The sequence below is a fragment of the Rhinopithecus bieti genome, unplaced genomic scaffold (assembly GCF_001698545.2).
Source record: "Rhinopithecus bieti isolate Rb0 unplaced genomic scaffold, ASM169854v2 scaffold_9690, whole genome shotgun sequence".
Classification (NCBI taxonomy): Eukaryota; Metazoa; Chordata; class Mammalia; order Primates; family Cercopithecidae; genus Rhinopithecus; species Rhinopithecus bieti.
In genome coordinates this window covers 1,625,701-1,636,336 of record NW_016806622.1, presented here as the reverse complement: position 1 = coordinate 1,636,336, position 10,636 = coordinate 1,625,701, and the positions used below count along the sequence as shown (strand labels likewise).

Below are 10,636 nucleotides of genomic sequence, written 5' to 3'. Positions count from 1 at the left end.
AAAAAAAAAAAAAAAAAAAAAAAAAAAGAAAATGCAGAATTTGTGAACATGAGGTAAAAAGGACCTTTTGAATGATACATACTAAGGCATTAGACATAAAAAGAGATTTTGATACATTCAATTATATTAAAGTAGTACTTCAAAAGCAACTTCAAAAGTACTACAATAAAGTACTGCTTTAAAAGCAATTCTACTTTTCTCCCCATTTTTTCTTTTCATTTTCAAAGTCAAGTGAATGGTGTTGTGTTTTGGCAATTCTGTCTGTTGAAAATAATAAAATACACTTCTCAGAGTGAAAAAAAAATCACCACAAACAAAATTAAATATCTAGTGATATTTGCAATACATATAACTTACAAACGTATATAACAGATATAATCAATAAAGAAGAGAAGACCAACTCAACAGAAAAATGGACAAAGGATATGAACAGGCTAGTGACAGATAAGGAAAACTCGAAGGACAACACATATATAAAATATATTCAAGCTTATGAAAAATCACAGAAATGCAAATTAAAACAATGAAAATATGCCAGTTTTTCAATTACCAGATTGGAAAACATTATAAAACTTAATAATATCAAGGATTTGCAAGAACAACAGGTATGCTCATAAGCTATGAGCATATTGGGGCAAATTAAAGTGGCCATACTGAAAGGATTTTGGCAGTGTACATCAAACTAAAAATGCATATAACCCAGGTAACTATTCTAGACAAACTTATATTTATGTAAAACGAGACAAATAAAATGCTATTTTTGTTATTACATTGTAAATAAAATCTCTTGCCATACAATGTAATCTTATATAATTAAAAGGAATAAACTACATGTATATCCATCTTGAAATGGATCAACCTCAAGACTACTGTTGAGTGAAAAGAACAAATTGTAAAGTAAAATTTTCTTGGGTATGATTAAGTAAAAATGCAAAAATAATACTCTTTTTTTTTCTCTGGGTTAACAAATACATTTGTTAGAAGTCCAGAACATGATTTTTAAAGATCTAGAATGATAACACAAAACTCGGGAAGATGCTGCCACTCTGTCCCCCGTGGCACATGAGTGCACCCCACAGCACCATTGCCCCTGCTGGCACATGCAAGTATACAGAACACCCCCATCCTACTCCTGCCGGCACTGCACCCCTGCCAACACATGCATACCTGCTATGTGCTGCTGCTGCTGCTGGCACATACGTGTGAGTGGGGACCTTGCTACAATCACTACAATGAAGCACTTTGCCTGGCACACCCCATCACAGTGTTGTTGCCAGTGGACTGGCCCTTCCACCACACCATGTGCTTAACACTGAAGGACCAGACAACAAATCTGTGGGTATGGCACCAGCCCTGCAAAGTTAGAGCATGCAGTTCAGGAGTGCTGAGCCTTTGCCCCCTGAAGTCTTCCAGAAATGAAGCCATTTGACTGAACCCACTTTGTGCCACAGTCAAACCCTCAAGGGCATTAAAGAATATAAAAAAGGAAAAAACTCCATCCAAAGGACAGTGACTTAAAACATTAGAGGAACCTTAGCCCACACAGATGTGAAAGTTCCAGTGCAAGAACTCTGGCAATGGAAAATGCCAGAATGTCTTCCTGTCTTCAAGCAATCATACTAGCTCTCCAACAATGGTTGTTGACCAGGATGAAATGACAGACATAGAATTCAGAATCTGGATAGAAACAAAGATCACTGAGATTCAGAAGAAAGTCAAAATCCAATCCAAATAATCTAAGGAATCCAATAAGAAGACATAAGAGCTGAAAGATAAAATAGGCATTTTAAGAAGGAACCAAACTAAACTGATAGAGCTGAAAAATGCACCTCAAGAATTTCATAATACAGTAACAAGTACGAACAGCAGAACAGACCAAGCTGAGGAAAGAATCTCAGATCTCAAAGACCACTTCTTTGAATCAACTCAGTCAGATGAAAATAAAGAACAAAAAAGAATGAACAAAACCTCTGAGAAATCTGAGATTATGTAAAGTGTCCAAACATATGACTCAAGGCATCCTTCAAAGAAAGGGAGAAAGAACGAGCAAGTTAGAAAACATATTTCAGGATATTGCCCACAAAAATTTCCCAAATCTTGCTAGAGAAGTCACCATTTAAATCAAGGAAATGCAGAGAACCCCTGTGAGATACTTTATAAGATGACCATCCCCAAGACAGATAGTCATCAGATTTTCCAAGGTCAACATCAAAGAAAAAAATATGAAAGGCAGCTAAAGAGAAGGGGCAGGTCACCTACAAAGGGAACCCCATCAGGCTAACAGTGGAACTGTAATAAACTCTATAATCCAAAAGAAACTGAGGGCCTATAGTCAGCACTTTTTTTTTTTTTTTGAGATGCAGTCTTACTCTCTTGCCCAGGCTGGAGCGCACTGGTGTGATCTCGGCTCACTGCAACCTCCACCTCCTGGATTCAAGTGATTCTTCTGCCTCAGTCTCCTGAGTAGCTGGGACTACAGGCACACACCACAACACCCGGCAATTTTTTGTAATTTTAGTAGAGACGAGGTTTCACCATATTGGCCAGGGTGGTCTCGAATTCCCGACCCTGTGATCCACCCACCTCGGCCTCTCAAAGTGCTGGGATTATAGACATGGGCCACCGTGCCCGGCCTTCAGCATTCTTAAAAAATAAAACTTGGCTGGGTGTGGTGGCTCATGCCTGTAATCCCAGCACTTTGGGAGACCCAGAGGAGCAGATCACAAGGTCAAGAGATTGAGACCATCCTGGCCGACATGGTGAAACCCCATCTCTACTAAAAATACAAAAATTAGCTGGGCATTGTGGTGCATGTCTGTAGCTTCAGCTACTTGGGAGGCTGAGGCAGGAGAATCACTTAACCCGTGAAGTGGAGGTTGCAGTGAGCTGAGATAGTGCCACTGCACTCCAGCCTGGTGACAGAGCAAGACTCTGTCTTGAATAAAAAAAAAAAAAAAAAAAAAAGAAAAGAAATTCAACCAAGAACTTAATATCCAGCCAAACTAAACTTCATATGCGAAGGAGAAGTAAAATCCTTTTCAGACAAACAAATGCTAAGGGAATCTTTTATTACCAGACATGCCTTACAAGAGGTCCTTAAAGAAGTGCTAAGCATGGAAGTGAAAGACTGTTAATGGCCACCACAAAAATACATTTAAGTACATAGACCATTGATGCTGTAAAGTAACTACACAATCAAGTCTGTATAATAACCAGCTAACAACATAATGACAGAACCAAAGCTATAAATATCAATATTAACCAAATGTAAACAGCCTAATTGCCCCACTAAAACTCACAGAGCGGCAAGTTGGATAAAGAAGCAAAGCCCAACTGTATTCTGTTGTCAAGAGACCCATCTCATATGCAATAATACCCATTGGCTCAAAGTAAAAGGATGGAAAAAAATCTACCAAGTAAATGCAAAACAAAAAAGGGTAAGCATTGTTATTCTAATTCAGACAAAATAGACTTTAAACCAACAACAATCAAAAAGACAAAGAATGGCACTACATAATGATAAAGGGTTCAATTCAACGAGAAGACATAACTGTCTGAAAGATAAATGTGCCCAAAACTGGAGCATTCACATTCATAAAACAAGTTCATAGAGACCTATAGAGAGACTTAGATAGCCACAGAATAATAGTGGGAGACTTCAACATCTCACTGATGGTACTAGACAAATCATAGAGACAGAAAATGAACAAAGATATTCCAGACCTGAAGTCATCACTTGGCTAAATGGACCTAACAGGCATCTACAGAACACTCCACCCTAAATGGACCTAACAGCTATCTACAGAATACTCCACCTAACAACAATAGAATATATATTCCTCTCATCCGTACATGGCATATATTGTAAAATTGATCACACTATCAGTTTGTAAAATTATTTTCAATAAATTTTAAAAACCCTGAAATCATACCAGCCACACTTTTGGACTGCACAGTGCAATAAAAATAGAAGTCAACACTAAGAAGAACTCTCAGAACCATGCAATTACATGGAAATTAAACAATCTGTGCCTGAATGACTTTTGGGTAAACAACGAAATTAAGGCAGAAACCAATAAATTATTTGAAACTAATAAAAACAAAGATACAACATATTAGGCTCTCTAAGATACAGGTGAAGCAGTGTTAAGGGAAAAGTTTATAGTGCTAAATGCCCACATTGAAAAGTTAGAAGGATCTTAAATTAACAACCTACTATCATACATAAAGGAAATAGGAAAACAAGAGGAAATCAACCCAAAGCTAGCAGAAGAAAAGAAATAACCAAAATCAGAGCAGAATGGAATGAAATTGAGTCATGAAAATCCATGCAAAAGATAAATGAAACTAAAAGTTGTTTCTTTGAAAGAATAAATAAATTTGATAGGTCACTAGCTAGACCAATAAAGGAAAAAAGAAAAAAAGAGAAGATCCAAAAAACACAATCAGAAATGGCAAAGTGGACATTACCACCAACCACACAGAAATACAAAAAACTCTCAGAGACTATGACGAACATCTTTATGCAAACAAAGTAGAACACCTACAAGAAATGAGTAAATTTCTGGAAACATACAACCTCCCAAGATTGAACTAGGAAGAAATTGAAATCCTGAACAAACCAAAAATGAGTTCTGAAACTGAATGAGTAATAAAAAATCTCTGAGCAAAACAAACAAACAAACAAACAAGCCCAGGACCCGACAGATTCACAGACAAATTCTACCAGAATTGTAAAGAAGAACTGGTACTAATGCTACTGAAATTATTCCAAAAAACATGAGGAGGAGGGATCCCTCCCTAACTCATTTTATGAGGCCAGCATCATTCAGATATGAAAACCTGGCAGAGACACAACAAAAAAGAAAATTTCAGGCCAATATCACTGATGATCATAGATGCAAAAATCCTCAACAAAATACAAGCCAACTGAATCCAGCAGCACATCAAAAAGCTAGTCCACTATGATCAAGTAAGCTTTATCCCTGGGACGCAAGTTTGGTTCAACATATACAAATCAATAAATGTGATTCATCATATAATATAACTAAAAATAAAAACATCTCTTCATGATATAAATCCTCAACAAATGAGTTACTGAAGGAGAATACCTCAAAATAATTGGAGTCATTTATGACAAACCCAGAGACAACTTCATACTGAATGGGAAAAAGCTGGAATATTCCATTTGAGAACCGGAACAAGACTAGGATGCCCACTCTCACTACTCCTATTCAACATAGTGCTGGATGTCCTAGCCAGTGCAATCAGGCAAGAGAAAGAAACACAGACATCTAAGTAGGAAGAATGGAAATCAAACTATGCCTCTTCATAGATGAAACACTTTTATACCGAGAAAACCCCATAGTAGCCTCTCAAGAGCTCCCAGATCTGACAAACAGCTTCAGCAAAATTTCAGGATACAAAAATGTACAAAAATCTGTAGCATTTCTATACACCAACAACATCCAAGCTGAGAGCCAAATCAAGAATGCAATCCCATTCACAATAGCCACAAAAAACCACAAAATACCTTGGAATACAGCTAAGCAGTGAGGTGAAATATCTCTACAACGAAAATTACAAACGAGTGCTCAAAGAAATCAGAGACAACACAAACAAAAGGAAAACGTTCCATGATCACAGATAGGAAGAAGCAATACTGTTAAAATGGCTATACTGCCCAAGGCTATTTACAGAGTAAATGCTATTCCTATCGTACTACCAATATTTTCACAGGATTAAAAAAAGCATTCTAAAATTCATTTGGAGCCAAAAAAAAAAAAAAAAAAAAAAAACTATAAAAAAATTATTTGGGACACCAAAAAAAGAAAAAAAAAAAAAAAGCCCAAATAGCCAAAGCAATCCTAAGCAAAAAGAACAAAGTCAAAAGCGTCACACTACCTAACTTCGAACTGCACTACAATGCTACAGTAACCAAAACAGCATGGTACTGGAACAAAAACAGACATAGACCAGTGGAACAGGTTACAGAATGCAAAATTTCAGGATACAAAAATGTACAAAAATCTGTAGCATTTCTATACACCAACAACATCCAAGCTGAGAGCCAAATCAAGAATGCAATCCCATTCACAATAGCCACAAAAAACCACAAAATACCTTGGAATACAGCTAAGCAGTGAGGTGAAATATCTCTACAACGAAAATTACAAACGAGTGCTCAAAGAAATCAGAGACAACACAAACAAAAGGAAAACGTTCCATGATCACAGATAGGAAGAAGCAATACTGTTAAAATGGCTATACTGCCCAAGGCTATTTACAGAGTAAATGCTATTCCTATCGTACTACCAATATTTTCACAGGATTAAAAAAAGCATTCTAAAATTCATTTGGAGCCAAAAAAAAAAAAAAAAAAAAAAAAGCCCAAATAGCCAAAGCAATCCTAAGCAAAAGAACAAAGTCAAAAGCGTCACACTACCTAACTTCGAACTGCACTACAATGCTACAGTAACCAAAACAGCATGGTACTGGAACAAAAACAGACATAGACCAGTGGAACAGGTTACAGAATGCAGAAATAAAGCTACACACCAAAGCCATCTACTCTTCAACAAACTTGACAAAAACAAGCAATGGCGAAAGGAATCCGTACTCGGAAATTGTGCTGGGATAATTGGCTAGCCATATGCAGAAAATTGAAACTGGACTCCATACGTTTCACTGTTTACTAAAATCAACTCAACACAGATTAAAAACTTAAATGTAAAACCCAAAACTATAAAAACTCTGGAAGACATCCTAAGAAATACCATTCTGGACACAGGCTGTTCTGGACATATCCTAGGAAATTTCAATTCTGGAAAACACTTTATGACAAAGATGCCAAAAGCAATTGCAACAAAAACAAAAATTGACAAATGTGACCTAATTAAACTAAAGAGCTTCTGCACAGCAAAAGAAATCATCAACAAACAACCTATGGAATAGGAGAAAATATTTGCAAACCATTCATTCGACAAAAGTCTAATATCCAGAATCCAAAAAGAACTTAGAAACATCAATAAGCAAAAACCTAACAACCCCATGAAATGGGCAAAGGACAGGACCAGACACTTCTCAAAAGAAGACAAACATGAAGTCAACAATTATATGGAAAAATATTCAACATCACTAATCATCAGAGAAATGCAAAACAAAACTACAATGAGATACACTCTCACTGGAGGTAGAATGGCTATTACTAAAAAGTCAAAAAGAAATAGATGCTGTCAAGCTTGGGGAGCTACTCTCAAGTCTTTGGAAGGCTGAGGCACAAGAATTGCTTGAACCTGGGAGGCAGAGGTTGCAGTGAGCTGAGATTGGGCCATTGTACTCCAGCCTGCACAATAGAGCAAGACTCCGTCTCAAAACAAACAAACAAAAAACAAACAAACAAAAAACAAAAAAAAAAAGAAAGAAAAACTAACACAAATAAAAAACACACAAAAACCACATAATCACCTTAATAGATGCAGAAAAGCATTTGACAAAATCCAGCATCCCTTTATGATTAAAACCCTCAGCAAAGCTGGCATAGAAGGGACATACCTTAAGGTCATAAAAGCCATCTATGAAAAACCCACAGCCAACATTATACTGAATGGGGAAAAGTTGAAAGCATTCCCCTGAGAACTAGAACAAGACAAGGATGCCCACTTTCACCACTTCTATTCAACACAGTACTGGAAGTACTAGCCAGAGCAATCGGACAAGAGAAATAAATAAAGGGCATCCAAATCAGTAAAGAGGAAGTAAAACTGTTGCTGTTTGTGATGATATGATCATATAATGAAAAATCCCTAAAGACTCATCCAAAAAGCTCCTAGATCTGATAAATGAATTCAGTAAAGTTTCAGTATACAAAATCAACGTACACAAATCAGTAGCACTGGTATACACCAATGGTGACTGAGCTGATAATTAAATCAAGATCTCAACCCCTTTTACAACAGCTGCAAAACAAAGAAAGAAAGAAAGAAAGAAAGAAAAAAACCCTAAGCAAATGAACTTAGGAATATACCTAACCAAGGAGGTGAAAGACCTCTACAGTGAAAACTGCAAAACACTGCACAAAGAAATCATAGATTACACAAACAAATAGAAACACATCACATGCTCATGGATAGGTAGAATCAATATTGTGAAAATGACCTTACTGCCAAAAGCAATCTACATCATCATTCTTCCCCAAACTAGAAAAAGCAATCCTAAAATTCATGTAGAACCCAAAAATAGCCTGCATAACCAAAGCAAGACTAAGCAAAAAGAACAAACATGGATGCATCATATTACTTGACTTCAAACTATACTGTAAGGCTACAGTCACCAAAGCAACATAATACTGGTATAATAATAGGCACATAGACCAATGGAACAGAATAGAGAACCGAGAAATAAAACCAAATATTTAAGCCAACTGATCTTTAACAAAGGAAACAAAAATATAAAGTTGGGAAAGGACACCCTATTCAACAAATGGTGCTGGGATAATTGGCTAGCCATATGTAGAAGAATAAAACTGGATTTTCATCTCTCACCTTATACAAAAATCAACTCAAGATGGATCAAAGACTTAAATCTAACACCTGAAACTATAAAAATTCTAGAAAGTAACCTTGGAAATACCCTTCTAGACATTGGCTTAGGCAGAGACTTCATGACCAAGAACCCAAAAGCAAAGGCAACAAAAACAAAGATAAATAGATGGGACTTAATTACACTAAGAAGCTTCTGCACAGCAAAAGAAATAATCAGCAGAAGTAAAAAAGACAACCTATAGAGTGGGAGAAAATCTTTACAAACTATGCATCCAACAAAGTACTAATATCCAGAATCTATAAGGAACTCAAACAAATCAGCAAGAAAAAAACAAATTACCCTATCAAAAAGCAGGCTAAGGACATGAATAGACACTTTCCAAAAGAAGATACACAAATGGCCAAGAAACATGAACAAATCCTCAGTGTCAGTAATTATCAGGGAAATGCAAACAAAACCTCAACGTGATACCATCTCACTCCTCCAAGAATAGCCACAATCAGAAAATAAAAATAATAGATGTTGCCATGGATGTGGTAAAAAGGGAACACTTTTACACTGCTGGGGGGGAATGTAAACTAGTACAATCACTACGGAAAAGAGTATGAAGATTTCTTGAATAATTAAAAGTAGATCTACCATTTGATCTAGCAATCACACTACTGGGTATCTACCCAGAGGAAAAGAAGTCATTATATGAAAAAAACACTTGCACACACATGTTTATTGCAGCACAATTTGCAATTGCGAAAAATATAGAACTAGCTCAAATGCCCATCAGTCAATGAATGCATAAAGAAAATGTGGTGTGTGTGTATATATATATACTACTCAGTCACACTGGAATACTACTCAGCCATAAAAAGGAATGAAATAATTGCATTCACAGCAACTTGGAAGGAATCAGAGACTATTACTCTAAGTGAAGTAATTCAGGAATGAAAAAAACCAAACATTGTATGTTCTGACTTACAAGTGGGAGTTATGCTATGAGGATGCAAAAGCATAATAATGATACAATGGACTTTGGGGACTTAGTGGGAAGGGTAGGAGGGGCGTGAGGGATAAAGACTACACCTTGGGTGCAGTGTACACTGCTCTGGTGATGGGTGCACCAAAATCTCAGAAATTACCACTAAAAATCTTTTCCATGTAACCAAATATCACCTGTTCCTTAAAAACCATTGGAAAAAAAAAAACATGAGATCAACTCATGTTGACATGAGATCAACCTAATGCCTATCAATGGTGAACTGGATAAAGAAAATGTGGCACATATATACCATAGAATAATATGCAGCCATAAGAAAGTACAAGATCATGTCCTTTGGAGCAATGTGGATAGAGTTGAGGCCATTATCCTAAGTGAATTAACACAGGAATGGGAAACCAAATACGCCATATTCTCACTTATAAATGGGAGCTAAACACTGAGTACACATGGACAGAAAGAAGGGAACAATCGTCACTAGGTGAATTTGAGGATGGAGGGTGGAAGGAGGGTGAGAATAGAAAAACTACCTATTGGGTATTATACTTATTACCTGGGTGACAAAATAATCTGTATACCAAACCCCTGTGACATGCAATTTATCCATATAACAAACCTGTTCATGTACCCCTTGAGCCAAAATAAAAATTGGAGAAGAAAAAAACTCCTAAGAGTTGTCGCTTTGGGTAGAGTTATGGGCATTATGATTTGAAGGCATAGTCAAAGGTCATTCCTCCTTTATTTATAAAGTTCTAATTTTAAAATAAAAGTGCATTTGGGTATTTTATCATAAACATTAATTTAAAAATTCACTGGATTTTGTAGTAACTATATAATGGATGAACTTTGCTATGAATGTCATTGGAATGGATAAGCAGAGACAAAAGTTGATGATTTAAGAAATGAAAAGGAGTTAGGATCTAGAGACAGTAGTTACAGACTTATTTTGAGGAATTCAAACAAACATAAGGCAAATGGATGGTAGATAAAGATGGACGGGGCATTGGATATACGGCAAGAGTTTTTGTTTGTTTGCTTGCTTTCTTTAAAATGTGAGAGTTTATATTTATAAACCTATGTCTATATAAAATGTTTCTCAAA

General features: G+C 36.2%; 1 protein-coding gene across 1 annotated transcript in view; it reads right to left on the bottom strand.

Annotated features, from left to right (window-relative positions):
* Positions 1-10,636, bottom strand: part of SLC9B1 (solute carrier family 9 member B1) — a 131,421-nt gene that overhangs the window by 38,846 nt on the left and 81,939 nt on the right. The gene's annotated exons all lie outside the window — the stretch shown is intronic.